The sequence below is a fragment of the Brienomyrus brachyistius genome, chromosome 12 (assembly GCF_023856365.1).
Source record: "Brienomyrus brachyistius isolate T26 chromosome 12, BBRACH_0.4, whole genome shotgun sequence".
NCBI classification, from domain to species: Eukaryota; Metazoa; Chordata; class Actinopteri; order Osteoglossiformes; family Mormyridae; genus Brienomyrus; species Brienomyrus brachyistius.
In genome coordinates this window covers 17,140,784-17,157,640 of record NC_064544.1, presented here as the reverse complement: position 1 = coordinate 17,157,640, position 16,857 = coordinate 17,140,784, and the positions used below count along the sequence as shown (strand labels likewise).

Here is a 16,857-nt window from a genome sequence, read left to right as displayed (position 1 = left end):
TTCCTGAGAAGAGAACAGGTTCCCCAATATGCTTTACACACCACTGATCGGTGTACAGGATGCTTATCTTGTCTTCAGGAGAATGGGAAGTGTTGACCAAGGACACTTGTCTTATTATTTTTGATTGAAACCGTACTTAGCGATCGGTGTGTGTGGGACGTTTACCTCATCCTCAGGAAGAGGGGAACGTGTTGATTATGGAAACTCGTCTTATTATTTTTGATCAAAACCGCAAGCAGCATCGTCTGGGGGGAGGGATGAGTCTGGCCAGCTCATCCCCTGCCCACACGAGGGACTAAAATTAGTATAAAGGAAGGAGGAGATCTCAGTGTTGGTTGGAGCTCAGCCGTGGGATAGAGCGCGCATCGCCCAGCACTTTCTCGGGACTCACGTGTTGATTTCCTGCCAGGACTGAAACGGGCTCCCCAGTCTAAGAGTGAAGTTGGGTGATGATGGCACATCCGAGTGTGAATAGATTTGCAACTGCTTAAGCCTTTTAATCATTAGAGGGACTACTTACAATGTTTGTGATATTTCCTAATTTTGTATCGCTTTGAACTACTTATCAATGTTTGTGGCATTCCATAAGTTTACCTTATTATATTCCATAACTTAGTAATCATTATTGGGATTTATTACTAATGCTTATTATATTTCATACGTTTGTATCACTTTTAATAAATATCTCTGAGTGAACCTAAGTGTGCCTGTTTGTTCCTTCGAGAGCCCTATATTCCCTCACATCATTTTAATACACTCCCCCTACACACAAGTCATACATTATCTGCTTCGTATGTTTGAGAACTAATAGAATCAGAATAGAGATTATTGCCAAGTACGTTCACACATGCAAGGAATCTGCTTTGGTGGTTGGTGCCAAACATCGAGAGATAAGGTGGGTTTATATATATATATACTGAACAAAAATATAAACGCAACACTCTTGTTTCTGCTCCCATTTTTCATGAGATGGACTTAAAGATCTACAATTCATTCCAGATACACAATATTACCATTTCTCTCAAACATTTCTCACAAATCAGTCTAAATGTGTGATAGTGAGCACTTCTGCTTTGCTGAGATAATCCATCCCACCTCACAGGTGTGCCACATCAAGATGCTGATCTGACATCATGGGTAGTGCACAGGTGTACCTTATACTGCCCACAATAAAAGGCCACCCTGGAATGTGCAGTTTTTTGCTTTATTGGGGGTCTGGGGACTCAGAACCGGTCAGTATCTGGTGTGACCACCATTTGCCTCATGCAATGCAACACATCTTCTTCGCATAGAGTTTATCAGATTGTCAATTGTGGCCTGTGGAATGTTGGTCCACTCCTCTTCAATGGCTGTGCGAAGTTGTTGGATATTAGTGGGAACTGGTACACGCTGTCGTATACGCCGGTCAAGCACATCCCAAACATGCTCAACGGGTGACATGTCCGGTGAGTATGCTGGCCATGCAAGAACTGGGACATTTTCAGCTTCCAAGAACTGTGTACAGATCCTTGCAACATGGGGCCGTGCATTATCTGTCTGAGTGGCTGGTCTCAGACGATCTTGGAGGTGAACCTGCTGGATGTGGAGGTCCTGGGCTGGTGTGGTTACACGTGGTCTGCGGTTGTGAGGCCGGTTGGATGTACTGCCATATTCTCTGAAACGCCTTTGGAGACGGCTTATGGTTGAAAAATGAACATTCAATGCACGAGCAACAGATCTGGTTGACATTCCTGCTGTCAGCATGCCAATTGCACGCTCCCTCAATGCTTGTGGCATCTGTGGCATTTTGCTGTGAGACAAAACTGCACATTCCAGGGTGGCCTTTTATTGTGGGCAGTATAAGGTACACCTGTGCACTACCCATGATGTCAGATCAGCATCTTGATGTGGCACACCTGTGAGGTGGGATGGATTATCTCAGCAAAGCAGAAGTGCTCACTATCACACATTTAGACTGATTTGTGAGAAATGTTTGAGAGAAATGGTAATATTGTATATCTAGAATGAATTGTAGATCTTTAAGTCCATCTCATGAAAAATGGGAGCAAAAACAAAAGTGTTGCGTTTATATTTTTGTTCAGTGTATATATATATATATATATATATATATATATATATATATATATATATATATATATATATATATATACACACACACACACACACACACACACACATACACGCATACAGTATAAGAGGTATATACAGGTACTCATATAAATATATAGAAACAATGTAGCTTACTGTTACAGTATAGATGTCTGTGTGTATTTGCTCTGTCTGTAAATGAATGATTTGATTGATTATGTATATTTACTCATTAGCAGAAAAATGTAAATGGTGCTGCACTAATGTAGTACAGGTGGTATAACCAGACACCATTCTTTTATCGGCAGGACAATGACTGGCTTTGATGGTCATTTTAACTTACATTAAATATTCTGCTTCTATGGCTAGTTTTATTTACTTAAAAATTTATTTTGATGGTACATGGTCCCTCTGTGCTATGCACCACCATATGAACATTTTTTAAAAGACGCCAGTTGGCATGTTAACAAGCTTCACCAGTGCCAATTAAGTGGGCAGTTCGTGGCGCAGCCTCCAATGTTTTTATATACTCTTTAGATTGTTAGCTTGCTAGTCTTAGACCAAAGCTCCATAAGGCTACTTTATTGTTATCAAGAACACAGTAGTAACACCCATCCATCCATTTTGGTAACTGCTTCTCCTATTCAGGGTTGTGGGGGTCCGGAGTCTATCCCAGAGGCTGTGAGCACAAGGCAGGGAACAAGCCAGTATGGGGCTCCAATCCATCGCAGTGCAAACACACAGACACACACACCCCCCCACACACCATTCACTCACACATGCACAGCTATAGGCAATTCCACAACGACACGGTGAGAACAAGCCCTCTCCAACTACGTTAATTTGAAAATTTCAACCCCTCTGAACAAACAAAGGACATATTTTCAAGGTATGCTGTCGTGTGGATGATTAATATATGTAGAATCATTAGTGAGATGAGTCAAACATCAGGTAACACAATACACATGCTGTTGTCTGTGACTGCAAAACAAAGACTAAATGCCTTCAAAACGGAACTAATGTTTGTGCTGATCAAGCTCATCAGATACAAATGATTTAAGGTGAGTTCTCCGCATTAAAAAGGAAGGAATGAGTGCTACATCCTGTCAGGCTCCCCCTGCAGGTTGTGGGCCCACAGGATGGTGGACCCATGTTATTCCTTCAGGTTATTCAGACAGGCTTCATGAGTGAAGGCCTGGCCACAGACGCTCACCTTCGAGCTCCCGCCCAAGGCCTGGCTCTGGGGGCAAGACCCCGGTCTCCTCAATCCAGGTGGGGTAACATAGTCCATTATATTATTAATCATAAGGGTTTCTGAGTCACACACAGGATGGCAGCTCACCTACAGTCATTGCCAAATGTTTTGAGAATGACACAAATATTGGTTTTCACAAAGTTTGCTGCTTCAGTGTTCATCTTTTTGTAAGATGTTTCTATGGTATACTGAAGTATAATCATTTATTTAAGTATAAAGCATTTCATAAGTGTCAAATGCTTTTTTGACAATTACAATTAGTTTATGGAAAGAGTCAATATTTGCAGTGTTGGCCCTTCTTTTTTAAGACCTCTGCAATTAGTCCTGGCTGCTGTCAATCAACTTCCGGGCCTAATCCTGACTGATGGCAGCCCATTATTACATAATCAATGCTTGGTGTTTGTCAGAATTTGTAGGTTTTTGTTTGTCTACCTGCCCCTTCAGGATTGACCACTAATTCTTAATGGGATTAAGGTCTTGGGAGTTTCTTGGCAGAGCGGCATGGTGGTGCAGTGGTTAGGACTGTTACCTCATGCCTCTGGGACCCGGGTTTGAGTGTCCGCCTGGGTCACATGTGTGCGGAGTTTGCATGTTCTCCCCATGTCGTCGTGGGGTTTCCTCCGGGTACTCCGGTTTCCCCCCACAGTCCAAAGACATGCTTGCTAAATTGCCCGTAGGTGTGCATGTGTGAGTGTGCTCTGTGATGGGCTGGTCCCCCATCCTGGGTTGTTCCCTGCCTCATGCCCATTGCTTCCGGGATAGGCTCTGGACCCCCCGCGACCCAGTAGGATGAAGCGGTTTGGAAGATGGATGGAGTTTCTTGGACATGGATCCAAAATCTCGATGTTTTGTTCCCTGTGCCACTTAGTTATCACTTTTTCCTTATGGACTGGTACTCCATCATGCTGGAAAAGGCATTGTTCATCAGTAAACTGTTCTTGGATGGTTGGGAAAAGTTCCTCTCAGAGGATGTTTTTGTACCATTCTTTATTGATTGTGTTTTCAGGCAAAATTATGAGTGATTCTACTCCCTGTCACGATTAAGTAGCGATCACGCTGGTTAAGCGGGTGAACGCTCAGGAGGGAGAGCGGGCAAAGGAGCAGGCAGGCAAAGCACGGGGTAAACTGGGGATTTATTCAGACGCCGGGGACCAGGATACATCAGATGTCGACGAACATCAATGACAGACAAAGGATTCAGGCAAGACATGGACTTAAATAGACAGGACTGATTGAAAATAATCAGACACAGCTGGGCACGATCAGGGAAGCACACGTGGATAATCAGGGGGGCTTGGCACACACGAGGATCGTACGAGCTGGGCGTGACACTCCCATGGCTGAGAAGCAACCCCACACATGAATGGTCTCAGGATGCTTTACTGTTGGCAAAACACAGGACTGATGGTAGCGCTCACATTTTCTTCTCTGGGAAATCTATTTTCCAGATGCCCCAACAATATGAAAGGGGATTATTCAGAGACAATAACTTTACCCCAGTCCTCAGTCCAGTTCCTGTACCTTTTGTAGAAGATCAGTCTATCCTGGTCTTTTTTATTGGAGAGAAGTGGCTTCTTTGCTGCCCTTCTTCACACCAGGCCACAATTCTTCACCTCACTGTGCCTGCATATGCACTGACACCTGCCTGCTGCCATTCCTGTGCCAGCTCTGCATTGGTGATGCCCCGAACCCACAACTGAATCAACTTTAGGAGATGGGCCTGGTCCTTGCTGGACTTTCTTGGGCGCCCTGAAGCCTTCTTCACAACAATTGAATCTCTCTCCTTGAAGTTCTTGATGATCCGATAAATGGTTATATATATATATATATAATATATATATATTTTAAGTGTAACCTTACTAGCAGCAATATTCTTGCTTGTGAAGCCCTTTTTGTGCAAAGCAGTGGTGACTGCACATGTTTCTTTGCAGGTAACCATAGTTAACAGAGGAAGAACAATGATTTCAAGCATCACCCATTTTTAAAGCATCCAGTTTACTATTCTAACTCAATCAGCATGACAGAGTGATCTCCAGTCTTGTCCTCGTCAACACTCACCTGTGTTAAAGGATCAAAAGCAAAAAGGGGACAAACAAAGACTAATTACAAATGGAGCGGGCAGGTAGGCCATACATCAAACAGCAAAACAACAACAATGAACTACTGGGGAACTGGGGCCTGTACTACAAAATGAGGTTACTGGGGAACTTGTCGGATTTAAGGTAGTCAGGACAAAATGTAAGTGAACGAATATGAAGTCCATTTGAACTGTGGTACCTTAAATCCAACAAGTTACCCTGATAAGCCAGTAACCCCACTTTGTAGTACAGGCCACTGAAGTCAGGCAGGAACTTGAATACGAAAACTGAACTGGGTAACAAGACAGAAGGAGTGAGACTGACAATTAACCAGTCTGGGAGGGTGCAGGACAAGGAGCAATCAGGAAAACATACAAGGGCAGGCACAAGAATAGGCAACAGGTGGAACTAATTAACTCAGGGACTGGGAGGGGAAATCTAAGACAATGACAGAAAGAAGGAAACAGAATCTACTCTAGGGGAATTACAGACAGGTAGAAACAGAAGCACGGGCACAAAGCATGAAACCAAAACCAAATACAAATCACAAGACACAGGAACTAGAAAAACTCATACAAACGAAACACCAGGGGCAAAAAATACAAAAACAGAGGAGGTAGGATTTGAACACACAACAGAGGGGTTAATAGGTAGCCACATACTCAGCTCATTGAGCCATACAGCTGACAGGGAGTAAGATAAACACTAAAGACTAGGACAACAGGGAAAGACAGGATGGCCAGCTGCTGGCCAAACGGGGAGAAGACGCAAGACTGCGACAAAACAGGTGCTCAGCCTGACACCTCAGCTGTAGTTAATGAAAACTAACACAAAACTAAAACTAGCAATGGAAAAAAAATTTACAAATAAAAACATTCATTTTCAAAAAAATGAAAACTAAATAACTACACTGAACAATGCAACACAAACTAAAAAGTAGAAATCAGCTTTTTTTTTTTTTTTTTTTAGTTTTTACCCCCTCAGTTTGCACTGCGGTTGTGGGTTGCAGTTTACGTCACACCACCCCACCCACAGGAAGCAGAGGTAATGGGCACATTAATAAACCAGGCCCTTCATAGCTATAAAAACATGAAGATGTTACAGAAAAAAATGTGAGGGGTTGGAAGGGAATGTTAAGGCAGGAAAATAAAACAATGGGCTTTTGTGTTTGTGATTAGTGATGAATACTAATATGATAATTGTCTAGCACTGAGAGACATACTGCTACTGTATTTGTGCTTGTGATCAAGTGAAACAGAATGCATTGCTCTCTGACGATGATATATAGCCAACTAAGTTGCTAAACCTGTTGTGAGATCACGGGTAAGAAGTTATCTCAAGATCACAGGAAAAATAAGTCATGATCTCAGGATTACAGGAAGAAAAATGTAATGATGTATGTTTCCTCTCTGGACGCCTTTTTAATGTGGAGAATTCACCCTAAATCATGTGTACTTGATGAGCTTGATAAGTTGACATCTGTTCTCTTTATAGGGGCAATTTAGTCTGAGAATGAGTCATAGACAACAGCATGTCTATTGTGTTACCTGATTTTGATTCATCTTACTAATGATTCTACATATATTGTAGGGAGCCGCCCACTGGCCTAATGGCGGAATCCAGTGGCGCAGCCGAAGGCTATGAATGCAATGAGTGTTGGTCCTTCTGAGCGCTCCTGGAAATTACTTACCCTTTTTAATCTATAAAGTCACACATATCTTTTAGACACATATCTGACTCCATTTTATTAAATACCTTATTTCAGTATATTGTAATCATGACGTTTATGTTGTTCAGATTACTTCAGGACTCTCCTTTATATTACCAACTCTAGTTTACCCCTGACAAAGGAGTCCTCCAGATTCGCCTTGCCCAATAGGGCGATCCGCGGGCTTATCCACTGGGTTTGCGTTAGAGGTACGGAAATCGCCACCATTTAAGACAATGTCAGCCTCTGATTATTCGGGTCCCTCGACCTATATAATTTCCCAAAGGCTCAGTGTCTGCCAATTACTGAGCATGTGGGTGCCTCGGAGATTAAGCCAATGTTTACCCGAACCACACGTACGTCCACCTCAGAGGCTCAGCCGGGGGCAGCCCATATCATAACATGTGTCAACCTCAGCGGCAGTGAAGGCGCACATTTCGTAGCGGTAGTTTGTACGAGGCTCACTTTGGGCTCGTCACAGGGACTCCACCGATGCTACCCGGTATCTACCTTGTGAACGTCTCGGGGACTATGCCCGGTGCCTAGGAACATAGTTTGTACGCTCCTCAGGGGGTAGACCGGTACCTTTCATCAGCTTGTGTTGACCTCAGAGGTTACGTCGGCCCGTAACTGAGCTTGTGCGAACTCCAGAGGTGTAGTTTTGGTATCCACCTAACTTAACCTGGGCAGTCGAGTTTGGGACCCGGATAAAGGGGATTTAACCCAGAGGCTGCAAGATAGTATTTACCACCTTAGTCCTAATCAGGATAGAAATCCAATCTGGAACGTTTTATAAAGAAGTTAGCAAATCAGACAGTCATAAAGTAATCAAAACAACATTTATTAAACATACTACAATATACAATTCTTGACATGTGGCCACATACTCTTAAATACATTTGGACAAATACAATATGAAACAATCACATTCCTCAGCTGAGAGTGCACAAAGTTCTGCGGAAAGCATCTGACTACAGATGGACTTTCACGCAGTTCTCTGTGGGAGCTCTGATTACAGAGTGACTCCCCGAATTCTTCTGAGGCCCTTCCTTAAGTATCCAAACCAGGTGATGGCATGTCTCTGAAGACTGACCAATTTCGGTCAATGGTTAATTTTAGGGGCATTGCTGACCTTGGTTCTCAGGTCCCCAGCCAATCAGATCACTTTAGGGGGTGGTTGTAATACCCTTGTTCTACCCTGTGAGAGGCTCTCTCATTTTGATAGGTATAGCCGAAGTTTCTATATTTCTCTTAGGAAAAGTTATACTGCCTTAAATCTGAGTGTATAACACTCGCCGTCTCATGCAATGCAATTTTATTTATATAGCGCATTATCACAACATTACATTGTCTCAATGCGCTTTACATTTCTGCCACGTAAAGACCCCCCAGTGAGTAAGCCAAAGGCGGCAAGGAAAAACTCCCTAAGAGGAAGAAACCTTGGGAGGAACCACACCCAAAGGGGGGGCCCATCCTCCAGGGGCCGGCAGAAGAGTCAAACAAAACAAGATTATATAATTTAAGCTAATACAGGGGTTGAAATTTCAGTCTCGATGCAGGGGCAGACCGGTGCAGGCACGGGGTGCTTAATGCATGATGGCAAGATCAACAGTGGCATAGCAGCAGGGGAGGAAGGAGGGGCATCCGTGAGCCAAGGGCAGGCAGACTGGAGGGTAGTTGCCGGAAGTGGAGGTAGTGGTCTTGCAGGCAGCAGAAGCATAAATTCCTCGATGTTATGGTTCTCCAGGCAGCACACCCCAGAAGGGGTGGGGGAGGAAGTAAGAAAATAGTGTATTAGCCAGAGTTGAGGAAACTAGAGGCAGTGCAAGCAAAATGATTGAGTGCAATATTCATCTAGGCTCCGGCAGATCTGGCTATAGCAGCATGAGAAAGAGGGAGAGACAGGCGGGAACACAGGCATGGGGACTCCCTGAACATCAGCACTCTAGTGTAAGGCTAGAGTGACAGCACTGACGCATCAGTTTATCCATAGCCAAGGACACCGATCCCCAACCAGCTCTTCACCACATACTGTTAGTCTAACTGGGAGTGAGCGACTAGCTGGAACTAGAACTAGGTTTCCTATACGCTAAACTATACAAGTGCGTTTTTAATCTAGACTTGAATAGTGAGAGTGTGCCTGAATCCCGCACATCCGCCAGGAGACCATTCCACAGCTGCGGAGCTCTGTAAGAGAATGCTCTGCAGCCTGCCGTAGTCCTGTCTACTCTAGGAACTAATAGATATCCTGCTCCTTGTGATCGAAGCAGGCGAGAAGTGTTGTAAGGGACCAGAAGATCATTAAAATATTGTGGTGCAAGGCCATTCAGAGCTTTGTAGGTTAATAGCAGTATTTTGTAGTCAATCCTAGATTTGACTGGTAGCCAGTGCAGGGAGGACAAGATAGGGCTAATGTGATCAAATTTTTTAGTTTTTGTGAGAACTCTGGCTGCTGCATTTTGTACTAACTGAAGTTTATGTAGGGATCCAGATGGACAACCCGAAAGGAGGGCATTACAATAGTCCAACCTGGAAGTTATAAAGGCATGTATTAGTTTCTCTGCATCTTGAAAGGAAAGCATCTTCCGAAGCTTGGCTATGTTCCGTAGATGGTAGAATGCTGTACTGGTAATGCCATTTATGTGAGCACTGAAGCAGAGGTCGGAGTCTACCAGGACACCAAGATCTCTGACCACTGTTTTAAACTGAGTAGGGAGGCCGCTAGGGTTGGGGTTTACAAACTTATTACGAGCATCCTTAGGACCGATTAAAAGAACCTCAGTTTTTTCTGTATTTAACATGAGGAAATTCCTTGCCATCCAACAACGAATGTCTAGCAGACAGTCGGCTAAAGAAGAGAGCTGGGATGCGTCGCTAGGTTTGACAGATAGATACAATTGTGTATCATCAGCATAACAATGAAAATTAATACCGTAATTTCTAATAATGTTACTAAGTGGTAGCATATATAGATTGAACAGTAGTGGGCCCAACACTGATCCCTGTGGGACACCATATCTTACTTTAGTGGCTTTGGATGACTCATAATTTACATGGACAAACTGGTAACGATCAGTTAAATAGGAAATGCCTATTCAAACGAGACCAAACACGCGTGTACTTTCTATGTGTGGTGAATTATCCTGTTTATAGTGGAAAAGGTGTCTGCGTCTGGAGACTGACAGCTGTTGTTGCTGTGGATTGACTGTGGAACTCCGGTCACTCCGGGGATGAAAGGTCTTGCTTTTTCTGTGTTGCTCCAGTTATTCCTATCCAGTCTCTCAGGAGCCGGCAGGCCTTTGCCTTCCTTAAAAGGGGTGGTCTGATGAGTGGGGTTCAGTAAAGTCAGGGTCACGGATCCTTTTCTTGGACTCTGAAATGCAGGCTTATCAGAGTTGGGGCCTGCGGGGTCTATAAGTTTTATGTCCTTATAATATCAATCATCATCATCAAGACAGCACACTGGGAAAACACCTTCTTTGTATGTACAGAGACTCACAGAGTTTGAAATTTTCTAACTGATACCATTGGATGTTTCACTGTGATAATTCAGGCTGGCAGTTTGATCATGGCTATAATAGCACCCTTCATGCATAATCATTCAGTGCACAACTACTCAGCACTTTCTGACTTTATTGGATATGCAGTTTATCATTGTTATGTACCTAAAGGAAGGTACGTGCCGTAAGCGATTTGAGGATGTCCCTGCAGTTCTTCGGACTTCCTGCCCTCGTTGCCATTTGCTGATTGCTGCTTCAGCCCGCCTTCCGCCCTCTGCACTAGCCCTGGTTTCCGGTGGACGAAGACAAGAGCCTGCTGTACATCACTTGCACTAGCTGTAGCTCTTGCTTTCACTCTTGCTTTGTTGGTTTGTTTTCTGCTTTGACTCTCGTGTATGACTGTTTTGCTTTTCAGTTTCTGATTCTCTGCTTCGCCCTTCTGTACCTTTGCTATCGGTTTGTTTGTCTTCCTCTGGTTTTGAATTCCTGTCTGGCTCCTTTCTATTCCCTTTGCTCGCCCCTTTGGACACTGTATTTTGGACCATGTGTTTGCTGTGTGTGTGTTTGGTTTGTTGTGTACGGAGTGACTGCCCTTTTGTTTGTGAGCAACATGGTGATTACTGTTTGTTTGGCTAGGAAATCAGGTTTAGTTCTTGTCGTTTCGATTTAACATTTTTTGTTCCACTTAGGGGGGGGAGGCATGGTGGTGCAGTGGTTAGCACTGTTGCCTCACACCTCTGGGACCCAGGTTTGAGTCTCCGCCTGGGTCACATGTGTGTGGAGTTTGCATGTTCTCCCCATGTCGTCGTGGGGTTTCCTTCGGGTACTCCGGTTTCCCCCCACAGTCCAAAGACATGCTGAGGCTAATTGGAGTTACTGAATTTCCCATATGTGTGAATGGTGTGTGAGTGTGCCCTGCGATGGGCTGCCCCCCCATGCTGGGTTGTTCCCTGCCTCATGCCCATTGCTTCCAGCATAGGCTCTGGACCCCCCGCGACCCAGTAGGATAAGCGGTTTGGAAAATGGATGTTTATTATCATAAAATGTTTGTTATTAGTGTATAGTAAAGCTGTTAAGGTATGTTAGAATGTTAAGGTATATTTACTTGCTGTTTTATGATTGTTCTATGAATGCATTATGAATGCGCACTGATTGATCTACAAATGCATTATAAAGGCATTATGAAGGTAAAATTAATGTAAGGGGTTACCTAAAACTTTGAACTAGACCAGAAAAGCCACAACAGTGTTGCTACTAAACTTTAAAAATTAAAATTTGCTGTTAAACAACATGCTGAGAAGAATGTTATTATTTAATTGATCTCTAAAGAAAAACTGTGACCAAAGTTGGAAAAGCCACAACAATGCTGACACTGACCTATGTGCAATCTTTGAGTTCCGGGAAATTCTGTTACCACATTCTACTACTTCCCTGACTGCATGCCTGGGTAAGAGCCAGACAAACCAGGAAATATGATAGAAAATACCATACATGTAAATGTTCCAATGAGCACCACATGCAGACACTTAAACAGTAACGTGATTCTTAAGCTAGATAGATTCATGAAACTGTATGGATGAGACACATGAGGCTAAAAGTTTCATGCTGTTCTCAATCAATAATGCAGTGATGGACGGATGGAGTTTTTATGAAGGACTTTATTCGTTCCTAGTAACCCTAAACCTATTAATGATAATTTTAAAAATATGCATTGACAGTACATTACTGAATTCTACTACATTTTGCTGTTTTTGATAGAAGCAGTCAAAGACAAACGAATCCAAATCGGAATCAAAACACATAGTCCACACACAAGCAGAGGTCTATAACAGGAAAACAGGGCAAGTCACCAAATCCAGAACATTAGGTAAAGAACAAGAACGACATTACAGCAAGCTGGGATCATACACATAAAGTATATAATGGAACAAATGTTCAGTATAGTGTGATACTCAGTACTTCACAATGAGATCACTGAAAGCAGGTGCTTTTAATCATCGTCTAATTAATACAGTTAATGAGGTACATATGGACCTGTAACATTCAGGGGAGATGAAGCTGACACTGACTGGGCCTGGCTTGGGAGAGGAGTGACATCTACATTCTTAGACATGAACTACGTGACTCACCCTTCAGAATACAATATTTACAGTGCAACGTAAAAGTGAAAGCAGAAAAGGAGAAAAGGAGAAGTACGATAATACCAGACAGAGGGAAAAGACCAGCATGGGGAACACTTACCAGGTCGTGGTAAATGGAATAAAAGGAGAGAAAATAACAGTTGATGTTGGGAATTCAGAGGATCAGATGAAGAACATGACATTCACAGATGTCTTTTAACAAGTCAATGCGATTTAATATTCAGTTTATTTAATATGATTGCATATTAATCTGGCAATGCTGTGCTCACCCACCCATTTTCCAAATCGCTTATCCTACTGGGTCGCGGGGGGTCCGGAGCCTATCCCGGAAGCAATGGGCGCGAGGCAGGGAACAAACCAGGATGGGGGGCCAGCCCATCGCAGGGCACACTCACACACCATTCACTCACACATGCACACCACACCTAAATCAGATACTGTAAAATTAAAACCATACATAACAAGACAAAAACCAGTCTGCTTTTTATTAGAAGGTTGTTAATGTCACCATAATTCAAACCAATATGTAAAAGTATGTAAACACAAGCAACTGTTTTCAGCTCGTGTTTTCAAGCACATGAAAAAAGCAGACTGCAGATCTTTATATCCATTTAAAATTCTTTTTTATTTATGGAAATTTTGTTAAATTAATCAGTGAGTAGACTGTGAGGAAACAGAACTCAGGGGAGATCCATTTATGGACAACATAGTTTATTTGTAAGGAAAGCAAACAGGATGATGATCGGGGTCACAGAACGAGAGGGTCAAAGCCAGAGGGGTCAGTCCAACATGGGAGCTTGGGACAGGAGGCATGTATGCTGGGAGAAGCCGGGGAATCTGAATAGAACTGGAGCCTGGCGGCCAGGGGGGGTCAGGGCTAAACGAGACAAAAGCAGGCGCACTCGGTAAAGGACATCAACAATACCTCAGACAGAGTGTGAGGCAGCCTGGGGTTTTAAAGGCAGAGGACAGGTGCTGATAGTCAGGGCTGAACCAATTGGGCGAAATATCTAATCTCGATTTTTCCTACAGATATTGTGAAAGCAATTTGATTTGCAATATGATTTTTTTAAATTGAAGCTTCAGATCAATATTTAGAGTGTAATACATTTAAAACATATGACACAGAATTACTGGGACTTTCATACAATACAGTGCCTAAAGTTTACAGAGAAAGCTGCAGTAACCAAACACTCTGAGGCAGCAGTACTTATATGGAGAGCAGTCAGAGGAAACCTGCCAGACTTGTTAAAACCAACAAGAAGACCAAAAAGTACAAAACGGGCATTTCAGTACAAGGGTGTCTACACAGTCTGTCCATACTATGAATCCATGCATTAACAACAACTATAAAGAGCCGAGAACACCGGGATTCCACATGGGGTAACAAGGGGGCATGGCACACAGGAAGGTCGGACGAGCAGGTCATGACACTCCCATAACCGCTGATTTGCTAACTGTGGTCTCAGAGTAATTTCCAAATGAAACTTTATCAAAGGTATGTAAGTACACAGAAAACAAGTAGTTTATAGTGTTCACTACTATCCACAGTTTCAGATCTCTGTGGTTGCTATTGGAACGTATCCCCCGCAGATATGGCTGCACTACTGCATTGATATTAGTGCAGGTTTGCCGACTTTGGTCAGCTGGCTGGAGTGAGATTTTCACTTCGAGACAAGTCTGCACATACACATACATAAGAGTTACTACCTTGTAAATAGTCTGTAGGGTTTGCAAACTGCCCCATCGCTATTGATGTAGCTAATTTTAGGTTGATAATGGAATAATATAGATTTACTGAAAGATTTCTTGGGTGAGCATGAGAGCCTGAAAGTGTCAGATGTGTGAGAGCTGGCAATTTGTCAGCAGTCAAAGTCAGAGACAGGTTAAAGTTCAGGGGGAATGTGTAAGTGTTCACTAATTAATATGCCAGTAGATCAGTAATAAGCTTATGTTTAGGTTAAGCATGTGTTTGTTCTGGGAAAGTGTGTAAATGTTCAGTACTTAATATGCCAGTAGATCAGTGATAAGCTTATGTTTATGTTAAGTTTCTGTTTGATAATTATCATACCGTTCTATCCAAAGAACCTTACAGAAATCACATAATGATAATTCGTCTTTCTTGATTATAGAGATAACCATGAGAGCATGAGTGAGCCAATACTGCACTGTGGTATGGTCCATTGTGTGAAATGCAGCCCACCTAAAATTTCTAATTGCCCCCCCCCCCACCACTCCCCCAACCTGAGCAGTCAAAATCCATGCATGTTACATTTAATTTACGGTGATAAGAAGTCACATGCTTTTCTAAAAAGGTGCCTTAGCGAGTACATACAACATATGAAAATAGGCATTATTTTTACATTAACAATGTAAACAAGCAAGAATACAGTAGATAGATATTGTCCTTTCTCTGGCACCACTACATCAAAATGAATTAGTGAAAAACTCTACGGTGATTTTGAATCATTAAAGTGGATGAAACCGGAACATCAGGAGCTGGGATTACAGGTCTATGGGGGATCCAGGATGGCCCAGTGGATGTAGGTTAGGTTATCAGCAGTAGGTCTGGAGGGGTGGTGACGGTGTCTATGCTCTCAACGACCTCTCCAGGATATAGAGAACCGAGACCTGGGCTTTATCCATCTATCTCTCCATTTTCTGTAACCACTTGTCCTATTCAGGTTCACAGGGGGTCCACCACTGACCTCAGAGGCTACCTGTTCAGCTCAGACCAGCGCAGTAATGGCAGCTTCTCTACTTCCAGTAATTTGTTCTGTTACTCTGTACATCAAACTAGCTCTGTTGAGCACAGGCAATATTCATCACGTGCTGTTTGGAGTAACCATTATGCTCTTTACTAGCTAATTCATGAATTGCCATATTTAGCACCCCATTTTACTCTGATTACATTTTGTGGCAGTGCCCACCAGAAGAGGCAAACTGGTAGGTCACTCCAAAAAATGGCAGAAAAATCCACCACAGCTCTAAAGTTCATGAGATATACAATACAATTTTTTCCCCATAAAGGCAGAAATAAATAGCTTCTCAGAGGCACATTCCACAAAGCGGGTTCAGCAGCTACCCCAGGTATATTAACTGGAAGTTCACTTAACAAACATTAAGCGAAACATTTCATAGCTTCTGAACATTCCCAAAACTGAAAGCAGAAGTACAGTTGAACATGTACTGTGATTACATCCTGATTATATGTAATGTTATGAAAGGGCATCAGTGATGGTCCATGAGGCAGCCATCAGGAAACAGGAAGTTTTATATACAAAGGAACTTAAAAGAATGAGAAACAAAAGGGACTGGAGGGAACTAAACCACGACAGGAACATACACCAAAAAAACAACACTGAGTGTTTATGGGATTGTCTAGGGCAGGGTTACTAATTAGAGGACTTGAGTTTGTACATCTGACCTAAAGGTTGTCCCAAAGACCTGCATACATACTGGCCCTTTGCAGATAAGACTGGCCATCCCCTTTTTAGGGTTAATAAATGGTTAGAATATATATTGAGTTGTGTGTTATGGTGGGTGTCTTCCTAGGTTGTTGGTCAGAACACCTGATAGTCAATCAAATACATTCCAGTATTCTACTTTGGTAAAGCACGGCAATTCACCAGACATACAGGCTATTTTATGTTTGTATGTATCAGTGTATCAGAGTGATCTGAAATAAACAAAAAAATAACATTACTTAGTACATTAATATCACATGAAATTAGTAATAATACATTGCTGTGTCGAATTCCACTACAGAGAGGGGTCTGTTTGTCCAATGAAGGGCAGCGAGGGCCTGTGTATTCCATTAGAGAGAGGGGTCTGTTTGTGCAGTGAAGGCCAGTGAGGGCCTGTGTATTCCACTAGAGAGAGGGGTCTGTCTGTGCAGTGAAGGCCAGTGAGAGCCTGCGTATTCCACTTGAGAGAGGGGTCTGTTTGTGCAGTGAAGGGCAGCGGGAGCCTGTGTATTCCACTAGAGAGAGGGGTCTGTTTGTCCAGTGAAGGGCAGCGGGAGCCTGTGTATTCCACTAGAGAGAGGGGTCTGTTTGTCCAGTGAAGGGCAGCGGGAGCCTGTGTA

General features: G+C 43.0%; 1 protein-coding gene across 1 annotated transcript in view; it reads left to right on the top strand.

The window, feature by feature from the left end:
• The window catches only part of LOC125704890 (mucin-2-like), a 71,989-nt gene that overhangs the window by 17,473 nt on the left and 37,659 nt on the right, over positions 1-16,857 (top strand). The window lies entirely within an intron of this gene.